This window comes from Erpetoichthys calabaricus, chromosome 2, assembly GCF_900747795.2.
Source record: "Erpetoichthys calabaricus chromosome 2, fErpCal1.3, whole genome shotgun sequence".
In the NCBI taxonomy this organism is placed as follows: domain Eukaryota; kingdom Metazoa; phylum Chordata; class Cladistia; order Polypteriformes; family Polypteridae; genus Erpetoichthys; species Erpetoichthys calabaricus.
The window spans coordinates 187,773,856-187,800,573 of NC_041395.2; the positions used below are offsets into that span (position 1 = coordinate 187,773,856).

General features: G+C 38.2%; 1 long non-coding RNA gene across 1 annotated transcript in view; it reads left to right on the forward strand.

Annotated features, from left to right (window-relative positions):
• The first annotated feature begins 20,536 nt into the window (after positions 1-20,536).
• LOC114646630 (uncharacterized) overlaps positions 20,537-26,718 on the forward strand; it is a 62,834-nt gene continuing 56,652 nt past the window's right edge. Inside the window, exon 1 of the long non-coding RNA XR_007934004.1 lies at positions 20,537-22,901. This is a non-coding gene — a long non-coding RNA (uncharacterized LOC114646630). The remainder of the gene's footprint in view (positions 22,902-26,718) is intronic.

Sequence of the window (26,718 nt, forward strand, 5' to 3'; positions counted from 1 at the left end):
TGTCTGGTGTGTGTATGTGTGTGTGTTTTATTGAAGGGTGATACTTTCGAATGAGTGAATGATAATGGGTATTTTTACAACTAAGTCGCAAAGCACAATGCAAAACTATCTGTTGCACTTTGCCTAAAGCCATATTGATCACTGACTCCCAGTAAATTTTTTTTCATTTACTAAGCACATTTAGAATAACATTCATACAAGAATGCAAAATTACCACTACACGGGAGCAAAAATTGGCAATCAGAAAAAAAAAACTTGAAATGAAATGTGAAGTGAAAGAACTTACAGTGTAGCTGAGGTATGCAGGACAAGAAGGAAATAAAGGATAGCTAAGTTGGAAAAGGAAAGAAAGGCAGTTGAAAACAAGTATATAATAGTTCAAAGATATAACAAAAATCCTCTTATATACTAGTCTACCTTAAAGTTATCTATGTAGTTTTACATTTGAAAAATGCCTGTAATGAACTGGAGAGTAGATGGCCAAATTTGATCTGGCATACAAACTCCAAAGAATCATCATTTGAAGCTCATTTAGAAGTAAGAACAAAATATATTCCACTCTCCGGGACTTTGTTCTGGGACTTTGTAACATTTCCAGTTATTTCATTTTTCAAATATATTGTAACAGTGTGGCATAATTTATACAAATTTACAAATGTACTAATTATAGTTGTTGTGTCTGTTATCTAATGTAGACATGCAACTCCTGAACTTCTTAATATGTTTATTTTTGTATGTTGTAAACAATACATTCAGATATAAAACAAAAACATCTGATGTAGCCAGCATGTGACTTTCTTCATATTAGAACATTAGAACAATCTAGATGAGAACAGGCCATTCAGTCAACAAAGCTCACTAGTCCTATCTGCTTAATTCTTCTAAAAAACATAAAGTTCGTTTTGAAAGTCCCTACAATCTTACTGTCTACCATGCTACTTGGTAGCTTATTCCAAGAGTCTATGGTTCTCTGTGTAATGAAAAACTTCCTAATGTTTGTGCAAAATGTATCCTTAACAAGTTTCCAACTGTGTCCCCTTGTTCTTGATTAACTCATTTTAAAATAAGAGTCTCGATCCACAGTACTAATTCCCTTCATAATTTTAAACACTTGAATCATGTCACCTCTTAATCTTCTTTTGCTTAAACTGGAAAGGCTCAGCTCTTTTAATCTTTTTTCATAATTCATCCCCTGTAGCCCTGGAATTAGCGAAGTCCTTCTTCTCTGACCAAAACTGCACACAGTACTCTAGATGAGGCCTCACCGGTACATTATAAAGCTTGAGCATAACCTCCTCTGACTTGTACATCATGGTATATAACCTAACATTCTGTTTGCCTTCTTAACGGCTTTTGAACACTGTTGGGAAGTTGATAGTGTAGAGTCCACTACAACTCCTAAATCTTTCATGTAAGGTGTAAGAGTTTTTCTCATATTGTGTATTCAAACCTAACATTTTTACTTCCTATATGTGTAACACTTTACATTTACTGACATTAAACTTCATCTGCTCAAATCAGCCCAAGCCTGTATGCTGTCCAAGACTCTCTGTAATGATTTAATGGATTCCAGATTATCTACCAATCCATCTATCTTGGTATCATTGGCAAACTTAACCAGCTTCTTACTTATATTCCTGTCCAAATCATATAGATATATACAGTGCATCCGGAAAGTATTCACAGCGCATCACTTTTTCCACATTTTGTTATGTTACAGCCCATAATGACAACGTGAAAAGAGTTTACTTGAGGTTTTTGCACATTTATTAAAAATAAAAAAACTGAGAAATCACATGTACATAAGTATTCACAGCCTTTGCTCAATACTTTGTCGATGCACCTTTGGCAGCAATTACAGCCTCAAGTCTTTTTGAATATGATGCCACAAGCTTGGCACACCTATCCTTGGCTAGTTTCACCCATTCCTCTTTGCAGCACCTCTCAAGCTCCATCAGGTTGGATGGGAAGCGTCGGTGCACAGCCATTTTAAGATCTCTCCAGAGATGTTCAATCGGATTCAAGTCTGGCTCTGGCTGGGCCACTCAAGGACATTCACAGAGTTGTCCTGAAGCCACTCCTTTGATATCTTGGCTGTGTGCTTAGGGTCATTGTCCTGCTGAAAGATGAACCATCGCCTCAGTCTGAGGTCAAGAGCGCTCTGGAGCAGGTTTTCATCCAGGATGTCTCTACATTGCTGCAGTCATCTTTCCCTTTATCCTGACTAGTCTCCCAGTCCCTGCCGCTGAAAAACATCCCCACAGCATGATGCTGCCACCACCATGCTTCACTGTAGGGATGGTATTGGCCTGGTGATGAGCGGTGCCTAGTTTCCTCCAAACGTGACGCCTGGCATTCACACCAAAGAGTTCAATCTTTGTCTCATCGGACCAGAGAATTTTCTTTCTCATGGTCTGAGAGTCCTTCAGGTGCCTTTTGGCAAACTCCAGGTGGGCTGCCATGTGCCTTTTACTAAGGAGTGGCTTCCGTCTGGCCACTCTACCATACAGGCCTGATTGGTGGATTGCTGCAGAGTTGGTTGTCCTTCTGGAAGGTTCTCCTCTCTCCACAGAGAACCTCTGGAGCTCTGACAGAGTGACCATCGGGTTCTTAGTCACCTCCCTGACTAAGTCCCTTCTCCCCCAATCGCTCAATTTAAATGGCTGGCCAGCTCTAGGAAGAGTCCCGGTGGTTTCGAACTTCTTCCACTTACGGATGATGGAGGCCACTGTGCTCATTGGGACCTTCAAATTTTTCTGTAACTTTCCCCAGATATGTGCCTCGAGACAATCCTGTCTCAGAGGTCTACAGACAATTCCTTTGACTTCATGCTTGGTTTGTGCTCTGACATGAACTGTCAACTGTGGGACCTTATATAGACAGGTGTGTACCCTTCCAAAATCATGTCCAATCAACTGAATTTACCACAGGTGGACTCCAATTAAGCTGCAGAAAATCTCAAGGATGATCAGGGGAAACAGGATGTACCTGAGCTCAATTTTGAGCTTCATGGCAAAGGCTGTGAATACTCATGTACATGTGCTTTCTCAATTTTTTTTATTTTTAATAAATTTGCAAAAATCTCAAGTAAACGTTTTTCACATTGTCATTATGGGGTGTTGTGTGTAGAATTCTGAGGAAAAAAACGAATTTAATCCATTTTGGAATAAGGCTGTAACATAACAAAATGTGGAAAAAGTGATGTGCTGTGAATACTTTCCGGATGCACTGTATATATATATATATATATATATATATATATATATATATATATATATATATATATATATATATATATATATATTAAAAATAGCAGCAGCCCTAGCACTTACCCCTGTGGAACACCACTCTTCACATCAATTCTGATAAGGTTCCTTGCACCAAAGCCTACTGATTCTTGTGTCTGAGCCAGTTTTACATTCATCTACAAACAACACTCTGAACTCTCATTTCTTTTAGTTTGATGCCCAGCATCTCATGTGGCACCTTATCAAATATTTTTTGAAAGTCCAGATAAATAATATAAGCTTCACTTTCATCATACCCTTTTGTTGCTTCCTCATAGAATTCTAGCATGTTAGTAAAACATGACCTCCCTCTTCTGAACCCATGCTGACTGTTCAGAAAAAACTCCTGTACTTTCCACATGCTGCTCAATCTTATCTTTAATCATTCCTTTCACTAATTTTCCTGTGATGCACATTAAGCTTACTGGCCTATAGTTGCTTGGATCTGTCTGGTCACCCTTTTTCTGTAATGGGATAGTTATTTTCCATTTTATAGTCCTTTGGAATTTCCCCAGTGTGCAGTGACTTCCTAAAAATATGTGTCAAAAGTTTATATATGTACTAGCTAAATTCCTTAACCACTTGAGGGTAAATATTATCTGGTCCTAGAGATTTGCTTGATTTCAGCCCATTTAATCTGAGCAGTACTTCTGTCTCTACAATTTCCAAATTAATCAGCACCTCCCTAGTAGTCCCATTTATCTCTGGGAGGTTATCTACTTCCTTACTTTCGAAGACCTCAGAAAAATACTTATTTAGAGCATCCGCTATTTCACTGTCTGTGTTTTTTATTTCCCCTTTACTATTCCTGATGCACTTCACCTCCTCTTTTACTACTAAAATACTGAAATAATCTGTTTGAGCCATCTTTCGCCTTATCTGCTATATTCCTCTCCAACAGTCTTTTAGCCTCCTTAATATCCTGGAGTTATTAGTCTTACATACCTTATACAGCTGTTTGTTCATTTGCAGCTTCTTTTTTAACTCTTTATTAACCCACAATGGAGTTTTTAAAATTTCCAATTAATTCCAAATTTAGGTATGTCCATGTCCTGGATTACATGTAAAACATTTGTAAACTTGTTTCCCTGCTCCTCTACTGTCTCCACACTTAAAAGCTTATCCCAGTCTATCCTCCTTAGACATTCCCACATTTGCTCAAAATTTGCCCTACCAAAGTTAAACTTAACAGTTTTAGTCTTTGCATCTGCATTCTTACAAAACACTGACAACTGTGTTATATTATGGTCACTTGTCCTTAGTGGTTCAATCACCTCTATACCCTCAATTCTATACCCTGAATTCTATATAAGCAAGATGCAATACCACTACTGTATTCCAAAAATTTTAAATTTAGCAGCTCAAAGCTCAGGTGAAATTCACAAAAGTCTTCCTTTCAACGTTGTAAATGTGCACGGCATATTTTGTGAATATCTGAGTAGTGGTTTTGGCTGTCATTGGTGTCAGCTTTAGAAATTTAAAAAATCTAAGATGAATAGTTGAAACTCACTCAAAACCTAATCAGTTCTTAAGATTAATTAATGCAGGTTGTCCACAAAAATTCATTGGTTGATGACTGACCACATCTATATTCTCGTATCTATACACTGTACTAGACTTATAATTAATTTTAAAACTCATTCACCTAATATAACACATGTAACCAATTTAAAGAAAACATATATTCATCTTAGAAGGCACTGGTACCAGTGTTTCCAAAATGAAAAGAAATAAATTTTACTAACGTAAATAAAAGAATTATGAATTTTGAAGTATCATGAAATTGGCCTTTTTCACTATATAAAAAATATTATAAGTTGTATGCAATGTGACTGTTGACTGAGATGGCCATGGAAAAAAAAATACTAATACTGTTTTTGTACCCCTTATTAGCCCATCATTTGTTAAAAATATTGAAAAATATAGAAAGACATAAGAGTGCTTCAACTTAAACCTAAACTTGGCCTTCTGTTTATAACTTCTAGCCAGTTAGAACAGCTTGAGAGATATCTATTTTCTAATCAGCAGAAGATCTGAAAATAGCTTACCAATCTTGTTATAAAATAAGGACAAATTTCCATTATGGTAGGAATGTTAGGAGTGTTTTTTTTTACTTTGAGATACGATATGCATCCAGATATTATAACACATTACTACTTCACCTTCTCTATGAAAGAATTAAGGTGATTGAATATTTATAGATGAAAAAGTAAATCCCTGCTTTCAATTTAATGAAGTTTGCCTTCAACCTGATAAGGAACTTAAGGAAAATGATATTGCTGAAAAGCACTACCAGTTTAAGAGGTGTTAGTGTGAGGAGTCCCAGTATGTGATGCTTTTTAGACAGAGGTATACAAATAAAGAAAGTGACTTGACTCAAAGGGGCTTGTTATTTTATTTCAATGTGCTTGTATGGACTTTGGCTGATTCATCAAAAAAATAAAAAAATCAGTCTTTGGAGTGTTGTGTCTCCATGTCCTCACAAAGGATAGTACACTGATTCATCACTTGCTGATGCCGACCTGAGAAGTATCACATTGAGTCTTCAGCTTTGTGTGTGATTTGACTGATTGTGGCAACGCTTAGTATGTTAAATAAATCTGAATGAGTCATTGAAGAAGGGTAAGACGACTGGTTGTCAAAAATGTCCTGTTTTTGTTGTTCTATTCCTTAAGAACATCCCTCCTTGGCCCTTCAGCGTGGCTCCATGTTTAATGTATAAAGAGCTCTTTCACCTTCTCCTCCTTTTGTTAACTTGAGTGATTATGTCTTTTGCATAAAAACATGTAATGCTTTGTGTGTGTTTAAATTATGTTTGTGCTTACAGTGCATTTATTAACACTGAGTTGGACGGTGTGTCATTACATTCAAATAATATGAATTTCGGTGTATTTATCCAACATATTAGTTGTATAAACTTTGTAAAATCCTAACAGATAAAGCATTCTTAATTGAAATATCATACTATCTAAAAAACAAGCATTGGCAGACAGTAACTATGTAGTTGTCTTTGCATACATTGGCACTTCCGAATTTTCTTGTACAATCTCAACAATCAGAGAATCAATCCTGACCATGCTTCTGACTGTGGCATTCAATCTTGTATTGTGTGTAGCCCCTGGTATTGTATTAAATGTGGTATTACTATGTAATTACAAATATTTTTTATTTATTGTGCATATTATATGTGTAATAGAAATGTAATGCCCTCTTAACTATGCTTATTAAATATTATGTTATTGCAGGGCAAATTATGACATTTCCAGTAAATCTAATTTATCATCTTGAGTCTTAGTGCTGTGTTGTCTTTGAGGGATGTGTTTAGGAGGGATGAAAGTGCGTAGTGGAAAGAATATGTCATGTTGATCCTGACCAAGCATATTTGCTGAGAAATCAGGTAAGCAACCAATCTATTAGCCATCCATCATCAGACATCAAAAACATGATTAAAAAACATGATATGCTGTTGTGGATAACAGACCGCAGGAGGGAGACACTATATTTTGAAAAATGTCACCTCACCCACCTACTCTTAGTTCCTGGCCTGTGTGGAAAAGGGATATAGATTTTGAAACAGCAAGCTTTAGTCTAAATCATTGTTTGCCACTGATTCACCATATTTTTCTGTTTTAAAGCTATCAGCTATGTACAAGTATCATTAAGAATGGAAGTTGGTATAAATAAAAAACAATCAGTTGAACACTTCTTAATTTATCACATCACTTATTTGACATTCCATCCACTTCTTTTAATGGTGTTTATAGTGACAGCATGCTGAGTTGGAAAAACTAGATTACCCCTGAAAATCCTCTCAGGTCCTTCCAACCACTCTCTTGGCCAACCTGTATATTTATACCCGCCATCATTTTATCTCAGTGCACCTCTGAGTATTTTTTCAATGCCTGGTAAAGCCAGTGGGCATCATAACTACAGTACAGGTCCAAAAAACCTTAACTGGTTCATCCCACAGTGTTGAGCTCCTCATCCTGTCATGGAAAGTAAGTCCAGTATTCCAGTGGAAGAACCTCATTTCAGCTGTTTGTTATTATGTTCACCAGCATTGAACTAATGACTGTATATTAAAATGAATACATGAATTAATATGTAATGTGAAAGCTTGTCCAGTGGTTATAACCACTTTGTGCTTTATCACCACAGTCTGGTTAAACATTTAAAACACTGTCTTTTCTAAATATATTTACTTTATCAGTCTCTGCACTGATGTCAGTCAGATGTGTTTTGTTTATCTTGCAGTCACCTCATCCTTCACTTGTGAACAAGATTCCAATTTATTTGAACTCCTCTGCTTGAAGTCCTCCTTAATCACGCAATGGCAGAGAGCAAGAAACTGTTTTCCAGTACAGGACATGACTTCACATTTGTGGGTGCTAATTCCCATTCTCTTCTCATTATGCTACAGACTGCTCCAGTATGAGCCAGAGATCACAATTTATCTAGGCCTTGAGGAAACATCATCCACAAACAATAGAGATGATACCCACTTCCTCATACTTCTAAGGCATGCCAGTCTGCTCCCGCACACTATTGCACAACAAAAAAAAAATCAGTCTTACCTGCTCACCCACTCAAAGCACTAAATGTACATTCTTTACAACAAAATAGTCCTAACAAGACCCTCACTGAAGTACATGCCTCTACATGTTGACCAAGTAAATTAATAAAATTAATTGAGATTTATCAGAGACCATCAAAATACCCGTGCTTCGCAGCGGCGAAGTACTGCTTTAAAATTTTTATTAAGAAGAAAAGTAAACCTTTTTAAACTGAGGGAAAATATACCAGTAATTATTTGTTAAGGATCTCTTTGTATACCACGTTGTCAGTTCAGCCCTCCGGTTGTAATATGACCAAGCTGTGCGCTGAGCTTACTCTTGAGCATGCAACATATAGTTGGCCATGTGAAAAGCAATCTTGCCTGTTGTGATGTGAGATTTTACATATAACTTGATGAATATTTTGTACTGTATATCTTTATTTGTAATTTAGACAAAGCAGTGTAATTTAGTGTTTACCCCCCCCCCCCCCCCCCCCCCCCCCCCCTTTAGGAATGGGTCTGTTTGAATTTTACGACAGGATTTGGGGGATGTGTGTTTTAAACCAGTTTGGCAAGTGTTTCTTTGCTAAAGTCATTTCTACCCCCGCAAATGGGCTAAGGTGTACTTTAACATATGGTTTGGGGGCAGGTGTTAAGATGTTCTATTTCCCCCATTGGTCTGAAGTATGGCTGTTTGGAATTGGCTTGTCTCAGAGGCCTTTAAATACCATGATGTCCTATTGGCTCTCGGGATTGGACAGAACATCTATAAATGTATGTGTTTAACCTCAGTATCTCTCTCTTACCAACCAACATATGATGAAGAAGCATCTCTCTTGCTAACCTGATGATGAAGACCACACAATGAAGAGAACAGCTCAGCAGCCATTTTGAACAGACATGTGGCTGAAAGCTGAGCACCAATGATGCCTTAACTAGAGACATTTAAGTAACTACAAGTCTGTGCCGCCTGAACTACATATCACCATTTAATCAGGTTGTATGGTTGCCAATATTCAAATGTACTTTGCATTTTGTTATTATTTATGAATATTATCAATAATACTAATACATTGTTTAAACTGTAACTTAACTTCTGCTTGTCTTTTACTGCATCTAATTGCCTAAGGTTATAGATATAGAAGGGAAGGTAGGGATAAGTTGTATACAATAATACCTTATAAACAGTGGTAAGTCTGTGAGATTAGGCATTCTAAGGCTACATATTAATAATACAATAGGGGAAAGTAGAGCAATATATATTACTCTACCAAGACAAAACAATTGGCGTAGTCGGCAGGATTTTGCAGTAACCATTGTTTTGCACCTTGTTAGACAAAACAATTGGCGTAGTCGGGTAGGATTTTGGGGTAACCATGTTTTGCACCCTGTTTGCAATTACTGTTTTGATGTGTATGTGTTTATGTATGTATGTGAATTTTAGGGCATCCAGTGTACAAATGCGGTGGAAGTAAAACATTGTTTGGTTGCTGAATGGAATATAACCAACAAAGTGTAGAGACTTCATGTGTGTCACGAGGACACCCGCATGTTTGTTAGTGCTGGTCGTAGTGAGTCCCTAATTAAAGTGCTAGAGAGTGGTGAGAAATGCATGCGTCATTCATACAGCATTTAAGTGGTTAAAGTGCTAGGGAGTGATGAGACATGCATGCATCATTCATACGGCACTTATTTGTTTAGGATCTTGGTGTATGTACGTGTATGTTTGCTTACAGGGGCAAAAGTAGGCCAACCCATAACGAAGGTGGCAAATTGTATTAGATTATAATTGTAGACTCAGAAATGCCTAAATTCATATTAAAGTCAGCCATCTTCCAGTGGAGTGGCAGAAGCAAGCAAGCTAAAGCTAAGAAATGCAAACCTGTAGTGCAGGTAGAGAAAGCACAAGCTGAGCTGAGCGTGCCACAAAATGGAAGGGGGCTGGAAGGATTAAAATCAGGAAAACAGAGATCTGGTATAAAGAAGACAGCTGCTGTTATAAGAGGTTTACTAGCTTGTATTATTGGTAATAAGGAAGATCAGTGTGAGAAAGAAAATAACAAAGAGAAAGAAAGTGAAAATGGAATGTTGTGTGAAAGTTTTGAACGATGTAACAGTTGGTGTGAAAATTGTGAAGTGCCAGCATGTAGAACACCCACTGCTGAAGTGGAAAGCACAGAAAGCAGGGGAAACAAGGAGGGAAAACCACCCATAGTGAAAGTTGGGGCAATAGTAACGGGATCTTACTGGAACCCTAAAACATGGGTGGGTGATTTACCTGAGACAGATGGGTGCTCAGAAAAAGAGTGGGAATGTGAGTGCGAGGAAATGGAGAGAGATGAAAGGAAGGGAAAACAGAAAGGGTGCTACCTTCCATTATTATTCTCCACTGCACCACAATCTCGAGGTGATTCTGAGGTCTGTCCAGTAGTTAAAGAACATGCTACACCGATAGATATTTCACCACTGTTAAGAAAAGTAACCAGTGCTGTGCTGAAATTTGATTTAGGACAAAGAAATCAGATAGAAGGCAGAGAAGCTGGTGAGTGTGAATGGCAAATGTTGACTAGAGGGCATGAAATGGATAACAGTTTAAAGATAATGAGTAAAGAAAGTGTGGAATTAAAACAAAGAACAATGGAAATTAAGGGAATTCAAGTGTTTGTGTGTGAAAGGTCTGAATGTGCTAGTGCAAGAATGAGTTGGAAAGAAAGTGCACCAGTTTAGGAGTAAGTTTGAATGAATCAGGACAAGCTAAAGAACAAAGGATGGGGGATGGTGCAGCAGAAAGGTTTACAAGCTCAGACAGCAAGTCAGGAATGCACAGGGGTGTGAAAGTCCTAACAGCTGTGCTGGGGCCAGCAGTAATTAAAAAGCACACACACTTAGGTTCAGTAAATCGAAACCTGACTGACCAGTTGTTTAAAAAGACAACCTATGAATCTCCCAGTAATAAAATGGAGAAAAGTGAGCTGGTCTTAGGTAAAGAACACAGGTCAGTTTTAGGAGAGATGCTGGATTTAGAATTGGGATTTTGGAGAGGTTATAGTCCACACTTTCAGGTAGCTGTTACCATACAATAAAAAAAAGGACACACAGGCAAATGAAAAAAAAATAGAAGGGTAGCGCAGGAAGACAGGAAAGGGAAAATAGTTATTTCTGTTTCAATTTTCTGGCCTTTTGTAATAGTGCTACTTCTATTATTTAAGGTTTTATGGATTTTGAGTTTGTGCAGGTAATAAATAGTGAAGGCAATTAGCAGAGTAAAATTCATGCAGGAGATTGGGTTACCATTAGCACATTGTAGCAGAGTGGCACTAGTGGCCAAGCTGTTCCAATGAATGCCAGGAAGCAAAGTTTGAGCGTTGGCACCAGGTTAACAACCAAGAAGATGAGATGGACAGAAACTGCTTTGTCACCTTCCATTTTGCAGACCTGCCTACATAGCGGAATGAAAAAAGAAAGAAAGAGTAAAAGACAACAAGCAAAGACTAAAGACAAAGACATGAAGAAGAACTGAACAGACAGCAAGAAAAAGACACTTACTGGGGTTTAAGTGAGTAACAAGTCCACAAGTCATGCAATGATAAGTTTAGTCAGAATGGCTATAGTTTAAAAGGAAAGGTTTGTTCATTACTGCAGCAAATTTATATTCCAAGGGGTGGAAACTAAACAAACCAGTAAGGAATGCCAAAATAAGGGGATTAATTTTGGGTTCATACAGTATACATTCTAGGTATTAATTAATTAAGTGGGATAATTAATATAATAATAATAATACTATTATTAAGGAAAATGTATACTAAGAAAATTAGTGAACTTTTCAGGAAAGCAGGTGCAGCTGGTACATTTGCAAGATATATGGGTTCCAATGTTTAGTTATAGTTTTAATTGGGAAAATACGGAAGCCCTGCTGAGGTTGTCAGCTGTGGTGCAAGCAGAGGACCAGTGGGCCAATTCTGAACCGAGGTGTTTAGCACATCGAGTACGCATATGGTGAGCAAACAACTCTAGGGGTGGCCTACAGGGGGAATGATGAGTTGCATAGCTGTGATTTCTCATGGTGGTGATGCCAGCCTATACTGGTAAAGGCTGATGGCAGTCATGAGTTGCACCATGGGTAGGAAAGCACAAGAGGCAACTAAGTCAACCCCAAATGTGTGAAGAGGGGTCACAAAAGTTGGTTTGTGAACAGTTTATGCAGTGGCACATTTGCTCTCACTTGGGCAGAAGTGGTTGTACTGGCACCTGTGGCATGTTACCTTTCAAATTTTGATGTTAATTGTACAGCTGCATATGCTTAAACAGATAGTTTGGGACAGGGGTCTAATTAGCAGTTAGACACAAAACCAGTAAAGAACAAAGGTCAGTTTTAAGAATTCACAACAGACTTAAATTGCAGTACGGCTAGTTTAGTGGAAGGTGTGGACTTGTCTCATTTTGAACCACCAGACCTGATGACATATGAAGACTGCAGAAAGCTAAAGGAACAGTTGAAGCAAGCCGGAGCAGATACAAGTCATCAGAAGCGCATCCAAGTTCTTCAGATTGTCTTTGAAATAAAGAAGATATGTAATGGGCAAATGGTCATGGACAACTTTTAACACTGGGAGAGCAAATACTGCAAACAAAAGCACAAGTTATTCAACAGACTCTTTAAACAATTAAGACTGTTTATAAAGACATTGTACAAAACATTCATCGGGGTGGAGTGTTGTGATGTGTCTCAGTATCTCTCTCTTACCAACCAACATATGATGAAGAAGCATCTCTCTTGCTAACCTGTGATGATGAAGAGAACACAATGAACAGCACAGCTCAGCAGCCATTTTGAACAGACATGTGGCTGAAAGCTGAGCACCAATGATGCCTTAACTAGAGACATTTAAGTAACCAGAAGACTGTGTGCCACCTGAACTACATATCATTTAATCAGGTTGTATGGTTGCCAATATTCAAATGTACTTTGCATTTTGTTATTATTTATGAATATTATCAATAATACTGATACATTGTTTAAACTGTAACTTAACTTCTGCTTGTCTTTTACTACATCCAATTGCCTAAGGTTATAGATATAGAAGGGAAGGTGGGGATAAGTTATATACAATAATACCTTATAAACAGTGGTAAGTTTAGGCATTCTAAGGCTACATATTAATAATACAATAGGGGAAAGTAGAGCAATATATATTACTCTACCAAGACAAAACATTGCCTCAAATCAATGCTAACCTTTTGTAGGGTCTTCCCTGAGACTTATTAATTGTCATTGCAAAGCAAAGCCTTACTGGAAATTGGAGGTGTTTGAATTGAAATGGGTTTTATCGATAACTTAGCATCCAGCTTTTGAGAGTTTAAACATTCATAAACATCAAAGTGTCCACTACTCAAATCGTCACCTGTGAATCTAAGATGTTTAAGAGGCATTGGCGGTTGTCCAAAGGTGTAAAATATTTGGCCATTTCGGTACACTTGAAAGCGACAAACAGACAATTCAGCGGCAGCCATCAACTCACATCCAGAACCATAGGTGAAGGGCTTAATCATTTCACTCTTATAGTGCTCCTGTGTAGTATAATTATCTCCTGTACCGTGTCACAAAAATGACCATAAGACATTGCAAAGGTTTGGGGCAGCCACCCGTATAATTGTGCCCAGCTGCAAAACTGATTAATGAGCAAAGACATGTTCATTCAACTGAGTCCAAAACAGAACTGATTCTCTTCAGGCAATATGGTGGCTTTAAAGGCCAGCGAAGGAAGTGATGTCATCAACACCGGAACCGGAAATGACGTCATTGGCTGCCCCAGAGCCAGGCGGGATTTCCCTAGAATCGTCTGCAAAAGATCAAGAAGGAAAATTAGTGCACTTCGCCACCCCCCGGTCTGGCATGGAATCACATGTATTCAAGCCGTTTAGTTGTCTCCAAAACACACGTGTGTGACAACCATCATCAGTCCACACCTTGAACCTGTCCCAGTCATTCAATACATAAGACACAATGTTCCTCCGGATATCAAGAGTGAGCCTGATATGACCGTGCAATATGTAACACAGAGAATGGAAAAGGTAGTCGCCATCTCCGCCACTCGGTAAGTGACAGTTCTTTGATTGATGGTGATCACCTCGATAGACATGTTAATGGGGAAATGGTTGGAACGATAAAGGAAATGGGTACCTGAACAATGTAAACTATGTCTAAAATACCTACACAATAACTATAATCGTAATAAACGAACAATAAAACAGCGGAGAAGCCATGGATTAAATAAAAAGGCTGCAGTTATCAGCAGGGAGACGTGAATACCGTGGCGAAGCAAGGAAGGGAATGAAGAGACTGGAGTGATGGACGGCCTTATATAGGCAGGCAGCCAACTACGTGGGAGGCATGGGGATGGGGGACCCAACGCCGCCTCACACGGCGACCAAGCTGCAGGCTATGAACGTATATATGTAGATAGATAGATAGATAGATAGATAGATAGATAGATAGATAGATAGATAGATAGATAGATAGATAGATAGATAGATAGATAGATAGATAGATAGATAGATAGATAGATAGATACTTTATTAATCCCAATGGGAAATTCACATTCTTCAGCAGCAGCATACTGATACAATAAATAATATTAAATTAAAGAATGATAATAATACAGGTGAAAAAAACAGACAGTAACTATGTATAATGTTAAATATTAACGTTTACCCCCCCTGGTGGAATTAAAGAGTCGCATAGTTTGGGGGAGGAACGATCTCCTCAATCTGTCTGTGGAGCAGGACAGTGACAGCAGTCTGTCGCTGAAGCTGCTCTTCTGTCTGGAGATGACATTATTTAATGGATGCAGTGGATTCTCCATAATTGATAGAAGCCTGCTGAGCGCCCTTCGCTCTGCTACAGATGTTAAACTGTCCAGCTCCATGCCAACAATAGAGCCTGCCTTCCTCACCAGTTTGTCCAGGCGTGAGGCGTCTTTCCTCTTAATGCTGCCTCCCCAGCACACCACTGCGTAGAAGAGGGCGCTCGCCACAACTGTTTGATAGAACATCTGCAGCATCTTATTGCAGATGTTGAAGGAAGCCAGCCTTCTAAGGAAGTATAACCGGCTTTGTCCTTTCTTGCACAGCGCATCAGTATTGGCAGTCCAGTCTAATTTATCATCCAGCTACACTCCCAGATATTTATAGGTCTGCACCATCTGCACACAGTCACCTTTGATGATCACTGGGTCTATGAGGGGTCTGGGCCTCCTAAAATCCACCACCAGCTCCTTGGTTTTGCTGGTGTTCAGGTGTAGGTGGTTTGAGTCAGACCATTTAACAAAGTCATTGATTAGGTCCCTATACTCCTCCTCCAGCCCATTCCTGATACAGCCCACGATAGCAGTGTCATCAGCGAACTTTTGCACATGGCAGGACTCCGAGTTGTATTGGAAGTCCGATGTATATAGGCTGAACAGGACCGGAGAAAGTACAGTCCCTTGTGGCGCTCCTGTGTTGCTGACCACAATGTCAGACGTGCAGTTCCCAAGACGCACATACTGAGGTCTGTCTTTAAGATAGTCCACGATCCATGCCACTAGGTATGAATCTAATCCCATCTCTGTCAGCTTGTCCCTAAGGAGCAGAGGTTGGATTGTGTTGAAGGCGCTAGAGAAGTCTAGAAACATAATTCTTACAGCACCACTGCCTCTGTCCAAGTGAGAGAGGGATCGGTGTAGCATATAGATGATGGCATCTTCCGCTCCCACCTTCTCCTGATATGCAAACTGCAGAGGGTCAAGGGCGTGTTGAACCTGTGGCCTAAGGTGGTGAAGCAGCAGCCTCTCTATGGTCTTCATCACATGTGATGTCAGAGCAACAGGCCGAAAGTCATTCAGCTCACTAGGACGTGATACCTTTGGGACTGGGGTGATACAAGATGTTTTCCAAAGCCTCGGGACTCTCCCCTGTTCCAGGCTCAGGTTGAAGATGCGCTGTAGAGGACCCCCCAGCTCCGATGCACAGACCTTCAGCAGTCGTGGCGATACTCCATCTGGACCCGCTGCTTTGCTGGCACGAAGTCTCCTCAGCTCTCTGCTCACTTGCGCTGTTGTTATTATAGGTGGGGATGTTTTTTTTTGTACGTAAGTAGGATTCAGTTGCATTGGGAACCCGCGTACCAAATTTCTTGAAGATGGGCCCATAAGTAACAAAGACTGTTGGAAAGTTCAATATGGCGGCCGACAGTGGCGTCATACCACCGAAATAAGTACGTACATCGGTTTCGGTTAGCTCAGGGAAGACGCCTACCAAATTTCATGAAGATGGGGCCATAAATAAGAAAGTTTAACATGGCGGACATTGTCGACCATTATGACCGTTACGCGTAGAATTTCTAAATGAAACCTGCTTAACTTTTGTAAATAAGCTGTAAGGAATGAGACTGCCAAATTTCAGCCTTCTACCTACACGGGAAGTTGGAGAATTAGTGATGAGTGTGTCAGTGAGTTGAATGTACAGTAACAACAACAACATTTATTTATATAGCACATTTTCATACAAAAAGTAGTTCAAAGTGATTTACATAATGAAGAGAAGAAAAATAAAAGACAAAATAAGAAATTAAAATAAGACAACATTAGTTAACATAGAAAGGAGTAAGGTCCGATGGCCAGGGTGGACAGAAAAAACAAAAAAAAACTCCAGAAGGCTGGAGAAAAAAATAAAATCTGTAGGGGTTCCAGGCCACGAGACCACCCAGTCCCCTCTGGGCATTCTACCTAACATAAATGAAATAGTCCTGTTTGTAGTTCGGGTTTTTCACGGAGTCACTTGATGCTGATGGTCGTACAGACTTCTGGCTTTTAATCCATCCATCATTGTTGGAACATCATGGTGCTTTGGGTAGATGGTGGTGGCGCACGCCACCACCAACAGGACACCGGAAAAGGAAACAGAAGAGAGAGTAGGGGTTAGTACAGATTTTGAATGAATAGTTATTATAATGAATTGGATATACAGAGTATCAGGATTAAATTACAGTGAAGTTATGAGAAGGCCATGTTAAAATAATGTGTTTTCAGTAGTTTTTTAAAGTGCTCCACTGTATTAGCCTGACGAATTCCTACTGGCAGGCTATTCCAGATTTTAGGTGCATAACAGCAGAAGGCCGCCTCACCACTTCTTTTAAGTTTTGCTCTTGGAATTCTAAGGAGACACTCAGTTGAGGATCTGAGGTTACGATTTGGAATATAAGGTGTCAGACATTCCGATATATAAGCCGGGGCGAGATTATTTAAAGCTTTATAAACCATAAGCAGAATTTTAAAGTCAATTCTGAATGACACAGGTAACCAGTGTAGTGACATCAAAACTGGAGAAATGTGTTCGGATTTTCTTTTCCTGGTAAGGATTCTAGCAGCTGCATTCTGCACTAGTTGCAAACGATTGATGTCTTTTTTGGGTAGACCTGAGAGGAGTGCGTTACAGTAATCTAGCCGACTGAAAACAAACGCATGAACTAATTTCTCTGCATCTTTCGATGATATAAGAGGTCTAACTTTTGCTATGTTTCTTAGGTGAAAAAATGCTGTCCTAGTGATCTGATTAATATGCGATTTAAAATGCAGATTACAATCAACGGTTACCCCTAAGCTTTTTACCTCCGATTTGACTTTTAATCCTAATGCATCCAGTTTATTTCTAATAGCCTCATTGTATCCATTATTGCCAATCACTAAGATTTCGGTTTTTTCTTTATTTAATTTGAGAAAGTTACTATTCATCCATTCTGAGATACAAGTTAGACATTGTGTTAGCGAATCAAGAGATTTGGGGTCATCAGGTGCTATTGATAAATACAGCTGTGTGTCATCAGCATAGCTGTGGTAGCTCACGTTGTGCCCTGAGATAATCTGACCTAATGGAAGCATGTAGATTGAGAAGAGCAGTGGACCCAGGATAGAGCCTTGTGGAACACCATATAGAATATCATGTGTCTTTGAGTTATAATTACCACAACTAACAAAGAATTTTCTCCCTGCCAGGTAGGATTCAAACCAATTTAAGACACTGCCAGAGAGGCCCACCCATTGACTAAGGCGATTCTTAAGAATATTATGATCAATGGTGTCAAATGCGGCACTCAGATCTAAGAGGATGAGAACAGATAAATGGCCTCTGTCTGCATTTACCCGCAAGTCATTTACTACTTTAACGAGTGCAGTTTCTGTGCTGTGATTTGTTCTAAAACCTGACTGAAATTTATCAAGAATAGCATGTTTATTGAGGTGCTCATTTAACTGTATAATGACTGCCTTCTCTAGAATTTTACTTAAGAAAGGCAGGTTAGAGATGGGTCTATAATTTTCAAGAGCAGAGGGATCGAGATTATTTTTCTTAAGTAGGGGTTTAACTACCGCAGTCTTAAGACAGTCTGGGAAGACCCCCGTATCTAATGACGAATTTACTATGTCAAGAACATTATCAATAAGCACGCCCGATACTTCTTTGAAAAAATTTGTTGGTATTGGGTCAAGGGCACAGGTGGAGGGTTTCATTTGAGAAATTATTTTATGTAAATCAGGTAAATCTATCCTAGTGAAAGACTTTAATTTGTTTATTATGGGGTACAGGGGTTTAGGAGGATCCTTAGTGTTGGGGAGATATACTATGTTATTTCTAATATCATTAATTTTTTGATTGAAAAATACAGCGATAGCCTCACAGGTTTTACTGGAAGTACTTAGGAGGTATTCCTTTGAGTTACCTGGGTTTAACAGATGATCAATTGTCGAAAATAAGACTCTGGGATTACTAGCATTGTTATTTATAATCTTAGAGAAATAGCAGCGCCTCTCAAGACGGACTGTGTTATTGTATTCTGTTATTTTAACTTTTAATATTTCATAGTCAATAGTTAGTTTAGTTTTCCTCCATTTACGCTCAGCTCTACGGCATGTTCTCTTTAAATCAGACACTATTTGGGTCTTCCATGGTATAACAATGCTAGAAGATTTTTTAACTGTCTTTTCAGGTGCAACTAAGTCAACAGCAGCCCTCACTTTAGTATTAAATCTTTCCACCTTACTATTTACATTCTCCTCGCTATTATAGTTGGCACTATAAACGGACTGATTGGTTAGAATGTTTGAAAGTTTTAAATCTGATGATGAGTCAAAGAAGCATTTTTTAACAATATGTTTCTCATGAGTGTTTTCTATCATTATTTCTATATTAAAGAGTAGAAGAATATGGTCTGATAGACCCATATCAATGACCTGCTTTATATCAACTTTTAGTCCTTTAGTAATTACTAAGTCTAACGTATGACCTGCTTTATGTGTAGGCTGATTAACGAGCTGTCTCAAATCAAAAGAGTCCAGGAGGTTCATAAATTCTTTTACTTTTTGGTCACATTGATTATCTATATGAAAATTAAAGTCGCCGACTATTAAGAGTGTGTCATAGTTCGTAATTAAGATTGACATCAAGTCAGAGAATTCCTCAAAGAAAGATGCGTTGAATTTTGGAGGTCTATAAACGGATAATACTAGAACGTAATCCCTCGCTATATCGCGCTTCGACTTTCGCGGCTTCACTCTATCGCAGATTTTATATGTAAGCATATTTAAATGTATATCACGGATTTTTCGCTGGTTCGTGGGTTTCAGTGGACAATGGGTCTTTTAATTTCTGGTACATGCTTCCTCAGTTGGTTTGCTCAGTTGATTTCATACAGGGACGCTATTGGCAGATGGCTGAGAAGCTACCAAATCAGAGCACGTATTACGTATTAAATTAAACTCCTCAAATACATTGTGAGCATGGGGGCTGTTCGCACCCCTAGAGGATACGGCCGCTCCTCAAAAAACGCTGAAAGATTACCTTCACATTGCTCCCTTCGTTGCTGGGCTTACTTGTGGCTGCTTTGTCAAGCGATATGCTTCCCGCACGGTGCTTTGCATACTTAAAAGATCAAACAGCACCTATTAATTTTTGATTGTTTGCTTTTCTCTCTCTCTCTCTCACTCTTGCTCTGACATTCTCTGCTCCTGACGGAGGGGGTGTGAGCAGGGGGGCTGTTCGCACACTGGCCTAGAGGATACGGACACTTGTCTAAAAATGCTGAAAGACTACCTTCACATTACTCCCTTCCTTGCTGGGCTTCCTTGCAGCTAATTTGTCAAGCGACATGCTTCCCGCACGGTGCTTCGCATACTTAACAGATCAAACAGCCCTATTGATTTTTGAATGATTGTTTGCTTTTCTCTCTCTCTCTCTCTCTGACATTCTCTGCTCCTGACGGGCACTCCTTTGAAGAGGAAGACATGTTTGCATTCTTTTAATTGTGAGACGGAACTGTCATCTCTGTCTTGTCATGGAGCACAGTTTAAACTTTTGAAAAAGAGATAAATGTTTGTTTGCAGTGTTTGAATAAAGTTCATGTCTCCCTACAACCTCCTGTGTTTCTCTGCAAATCTGTGACCCAAGCATGACAATATAAAAATAACCATATAAACATATGGTTTCTACTTCACGGATTTTCACCTTTCACGGGGGGTTCTGGAACGCAGCCCCAGCGATCGAGGAGGGATTACTGTACTAATAAATAAAATATATACTTTTTGTTATTGTTTGTTTTGGGAATTTAGGGCCCACAAATTAGTCGTGTTCTACAATTTGAAGCTGGCAGTAGTACAGTAGTAAAGTGGGAAGAAGCCTGCTTGTATTTTATCAGTAAAATCCAATATTCAGTTGTTGAGTTTATTGATGGATGTACTACTGCCAGCTTTAAAGGTTAGGCATCGCAAGCTATTGTGTGAAAACAAAACACATTGACAGAAGAGGGAAATAATGCAACAGTTACTACTGCGCAAGAGCATTACAGACAACTGTATATACAAAGTTTAAATTATAAAATAATTCCTTCCAGCCAGAAGTGATTTTTTGGAGTGTCTATGTAGCAAAGTTCAGAGTGTAAATTGTAATTCAGGGAATCAACGTGAACAAAAGGAAATGGATTATAAGTACGCAGTATCCAAAAAGCCAAAAGGTCTCAAGCTTGTTTTTTTGTCATCATACAACATATGTGCAGAGCCAGGCAGCTGAAAAAAGAAAGACAGAAGGAGGTTTAAGAGGGCATTAGAGAACATTGCTAAAATGGGGCTTGTGTGTCTGGGGATTGGGATTCTTGTCCTTGCCATTAACACAATTCTGGTCAGTGATTGGTTAACTGTATTTCAATTGATTGCTGTTTGTTGTTAGTTACTAAAAGCCCATCTATTTATGGTCACAAGCAGCACTCCAGTAAAACCAGGCTGGATGATTAATGACTTACCATTAACTATTCCACCGGAGAAGTGAGTGCAAGCAGAAATGGGGACTGCTCTTGCAAAACACATAAGTTCATGTCACGCCTCCTAGCTGATGTCAAACTAGCTGGCAAATTGCAGATCCGGATTTGCATCATAAATGGAGCTATTAGCTGTGAGAGAATGCAGCCTTCAGCTGAACTGTCCATGGATGAGAATGGTACTAACCAGCATCAGCTGCTACCTCCTACTTTTTCTTTCTCCCACACACACTCTTGGTTCATGAATATTCCACTGCTGTGTGTCTATGAATGATCTGAATTCTACTAAATATTGCTTAAATTCCAAATGACTATTTGGGTTTTAAATTCCTTAAAAATTATCCTCCTAAAAGCTTCTACTGTAGTCTGTTCTTTAGCCTCTGCATTGTTCTCCAAAGAGGGTGGCAATTATTTTCCTCTCTGTCTTTCCTCCTCTCCCCTCCATTTAATTTTTTTCCAAGCTCTTCTTTCTGTTATACACTTCCGCTGCTGCATTCTATTCTGCCCTCCTATGGTTTGTGTTTTCCCAGTTAAAATTCCAGATTTTAAACGCACAGTCAGAGTTTGCTTTATACTTTATTCTATTGTTATAACAGCAATATCCAATTCTGGGTCACAGGGAGTTGGAGCTGCATTGAGAGCAGCCATGAACAGAACAGCAAGGAAAACTGAAGTATATGGAGAAAAAGTTAAGCAGATGTTATGCTTTAGACAAATTAACATTTAAAAGAAAAATGATACTCATATAGTGTCTATGTTCAATGACAACAGAATAAACAACAGAGGATGCAAAAGAAGATATGTGTTTATTGTATCATTAATTAGGACTGCCAAGATAACCAACAGATGCACAACTATGGGCGGCAGCCTATTGGAACACATCAATACTCTCAGTATGAAAATTTCAAACTAAGAGTTATCTTATACCATACTTTTGAACTGGCACTGGGAAATATGCAAATGAACAAAGTTACATTATTGATTGCACCACCTGATAAATCCACCAGCTGCATGCAGTTTGATTTGGTGACAGTCATACAGTAAAAACTAATGGAAAAAATGATTTCCGAGTAGGCTACAAGCAGTCAGTTTTACAAAACCACTTGGCAAAATCTTCATATCAAAGTCCTTCTGTGCTGTCTGCAAGCATTTGGCCCAACTTCTTATTTTAAAATCACTTCTTGATATTTCACATAAAAACAATGATAGCATTTTATGGTCTGTTAGTGAGCCCCTACCCCACTGTTATTACAATTATATTTACAATATTTATGCTAATTATGTATTAGACAAGTGCCTATAAACTAAAATGGAGTTTTAATTGTAAATAAAAAAGCTTCTTCGATTTCTTTATCCTTCTGTACTTCTTCCTCCTTGCTTTACGTCATGCTGTCTAACCTGCACCACACAGAGCTCTTTCTGTCTCCCAGTAACATGGCTGCTCTACACTCCCTCTGATTCATATTGCAGGCTCTGGCTCATCCAATTTCTCTTACCATTTGCATCTTTCCCCCCTTGATAGTGGTATTTCCCAACCCCCCCCCCCAACCCAGAGTGCCTGTGCTCTTCATACAGCTCTGCGTCTCCCACACACTCTTTCTCCTTCTCCTTGATGTGATATTGATTCACCTTTCCTCTTTCCTTCTGCGGTCTGGACCGCAAGCTGCCGGATCTAAGAGAGCGAGCCCCAAGGAGGAAGGAGACACTGTCACGACCTCAGGTAACATTGCCTTATTCTGGGATCATCTTTTTTTAGGTTTAGTACATTTGGAGAATCTAGATGCTTTTTTCATTGCTGCAGTCCACACTTTGCTGAACTCCAGAGTGAGGCCCTGACTTCAATACAAAGCATACAATTTTCCTTTTCAAATCCACATGCAGCAGTGGGCTGTTTATTTGCTGAGTGCAGAGGGTCTGCCACAACCATTACAGATTACCTCGGCACCATTCAGGCCATGCTGCAGCCTTAACATCTAGCTGCTGCAGATGGGGTGGGCATGTAAAGTACCGTAGTTAAGGCCTCATTACGCTTGACTTGTCTGAAATTACCCATTGATAAATATAAATTCTGATAAGCAGAGATGACAGGGTGTGTGTGTCAATGTATGGTTAGGTCGTGACTAGAAATACACATCTATTTATACTTTAACACATTCAAAAAAATTAAATGACATGTTAGCAATTATTTACAAAAACAATACATTCAAGTTTGAAATATTTAAGAGAATAAATGATCGACAGCTATACATGTCCCTAGACACGTCTGTACCTTCAGCCTTTTATAATTTACATCTTGCAATACTGCATCATTTGACCCATTGCCCTTAACAAAAGTATCATGACATTTATTATTTACTAAAATAGATGATAGTTTACTGAATGTATTTTAGCAAATTAGCATCCTGATAAGTAAATATACACAAGGATTACTACTATCGTTTTCTAATCCATTAAGCCTGCTCTGAGATCATTGGTGACAAACTTTAACAGGTTTATTGTGTAGATGGACCACACCCACTTTGAAGAAGTCAAGGTGCAACCTCCAAGCACTGCTGCCCCAGAAGAAAGTAGTAGTTTTCTTCAAATTCACATTTCTACTTAAGCACTGGGACTGACATTGACAAAACCTCATCCATAATAAAAACAGAAAAGGGTGGAGGAGGTGAAGAATGATGTTTATTAAAAATCTGTGTCTGTTTTAAGAGAACTTCAATAAGAAATACTGATGGGTAGGAGGGGGAGGAGTTAATGATAAAGTTTTTTTTGTTTTATTTTTTAATTTTGATAATCTGTGCAAGTTTATCATTAGAATAACAAAACAATTCTGATAATAACAGACCATTCAGCCTAAGCTTGTCATCCTATTCACCTCAGTTTGCCAAAATGAAATGAGGTAGGACCGTATGGTTTTGGAAAAATATCTAATTGAGATATGTCTGACCAATATAGAGATTGTAATTTAAATTTTGATTATTGCTAGTACAGTTTTTTGTTGATCAAATCACAATTAAATACATTGATTTCATATTTTCAGGGGGGAAGAGATACTTTTAATAGGCAATTCAATTTTCAGACTCGGAGTAGCCAGAAGTGTTTTCAGATGTTCAACATTTATCATCTTTCTGACATTATGTAAGTAGTTGATTTTTCTTGCACAATGCAGAATATTTTATTTGAATGAGGTTGTATTTATGTTTGATTAATTTAGGATTTGGATCAATTTAACCTATTTTATATGGCCCGCTACCTATTGTATGGCAAAGATTGCTGCATAAATGTACAAATAAATATTCATTAGTTTTGAAACTTCTTCCTTAATTCAGTCTAGAATCTAAGTCAGAAGTGTCAGATGCAAGGCATGGGACAAATCCTGGAAAAATACTCACATACAGTCCCACAACAAGTCAATATGGCAACCTGTCTTTGGGAAATAGGAGAGCAGAGCAACAAGAGAAAAGCTCACATAGATGTAAGGACAATGTGCAGAGTTGTAAAGCAGTAGTGCTAGGTATTGTGTCATTGTACTGTCTACATTTACAAATATACATTGATCTGCTGAGTTTATGAATCTGGTTAATCCAGTAATATGACCATCAGATAAACAAATTTAATATACAGTACTTCAGGATCTTGCTTTTGCCTACTGGTTAGTGTTTTTATTATTTTGCATTATAACTTTGTTTTCTGCATTGCTACCAGAACAAGTCTATCTATCTATCTATCTATCTATCTATCTATCTATCTATCTATCTATCTATCTATCTATCTATCTATCTATCTATCTATCTATCTATCTATCTATCTATCTATCTATCTATCTATCTATCTATCTATCTATCTATCTATCTAGTTCTTAAAATAAAACCCAATGAAATGTTAAACTCAATATCAGCATTTACTTAAAATGCAATTTATATGCAATATGCATACAGTAGATAAACATTAATTTTTTTTTAAATAAGCTTCTTAGTATTCCTGCCAATAGCTACTGTTTTTATTTTAGACTAGCTGTGCTACCTGTCTAAGATGGGCTGAAATCTAGATAGATAGATAGATAGATAGATAGATAGATAGATAGATAGATAGATAGATAGATAGATAGATAGATAGATAGATAGATAGATAGATAGATAGATAGATACTTTATTAATCCCAGGGGGAAATTCACAAATTCACATCTAAGTAATCAATGTAGACCACAGCGTTAATGTTTGCTGTGCACCATGTGATGCATGTCTCATTTATGTGCCACCTGATATGGGATTAGTAAAGGCAGTGTTAATGTTTTTGCTTCTACTTAAATGACAAATTAAATGCATTTTATTACTAAAAATGTTTGTGATAGATACATCGATTGACAGAATTTTATTTGTACCCAGTGAGAATTTAGCTTTTTATTGAAGCTCTTTGAGAAATACAGGGCTTTTTTAAATGCAGTATCTTTATGGAATGACAAAGACATAGCAGCCAGATGGACGCACAGACACGTATACTTTTATTAAGGTGGATGTTTATGCTGAATCTGTCAGTGGCTATGCTAATGGGTTTTGTACCAACATCAGGAAATCTAACTTGATAAATGTGACAGCAACAAAAGGGGACTTAGAGAAAAAAATGGCAAAGATTTATGCGTCAACAAAGCAAAACGTTTTCAGTCTGATTTAAATAATGAGGTCAAATGACAGCTCCAATATCAGCAGGTAAATCACACTAGCATCTTGGAATTCTATAAGTAAAGAATATATAATACTGTATATAAAGAATATATTTTAAAAAATACTTTCTTCAGTATTTCAGAGTATATTATGCAGATCTGCACCTTGTGATGACACACTGTGCACATTGGAGTATACCCATTAATGATTTCTATAGGGTAAAATGATCTAAGCCATTTACCATATTATACACTAAAAGGTGGATTTTGAAATCAGATTCAAACTTAACTGGGGGCAAAAGAAGTAATTTAAGAAGTTTTTTAAGTTATGTCATTGCATTTCCTAGTTTTAGTTGTGAACCTTACTGCTGCGGTTTGAATTAACTCTAGTAATGAAGCCATTTGAACAGCCTGACAATAAGGCATTACAATAGCAAAATCTTCTTTATACAAATAAATGAAGCGTTATAATGGCAGAGTGGATTGCCCTGCTGCCTCTCAGATTTAGAGTCCTGTATTGGAGTACTGTGTCCAATCCTTGTCGTGTGTGTGGAGTTTGCATGTTCTTCTTGTGTTAGTGAAGGCTTATCTCTAGGCCCTCTAGTTTTATTCCACCATTCCATAGATGTGTGTTTTGGTTAATTAGCTGTTGCAAAATTGGAGTTTAGGTGTGTGCAAGACTGGGACCTGCGATGGAATTTTTCCCAACCACGGTAGGTTTCTGCATTGTGTCAAATGCATGCAGGATGCACCTGATTATCGTAAATTTGATTAAGCTAGTTTAAGAATGTTACGTTTTATTGACAAATCATTAGTGTTGATTTTCACGTTTCATTACCCTGCATAATATGGAATCATTTTATTTCAGCAATATTTCTAAGAT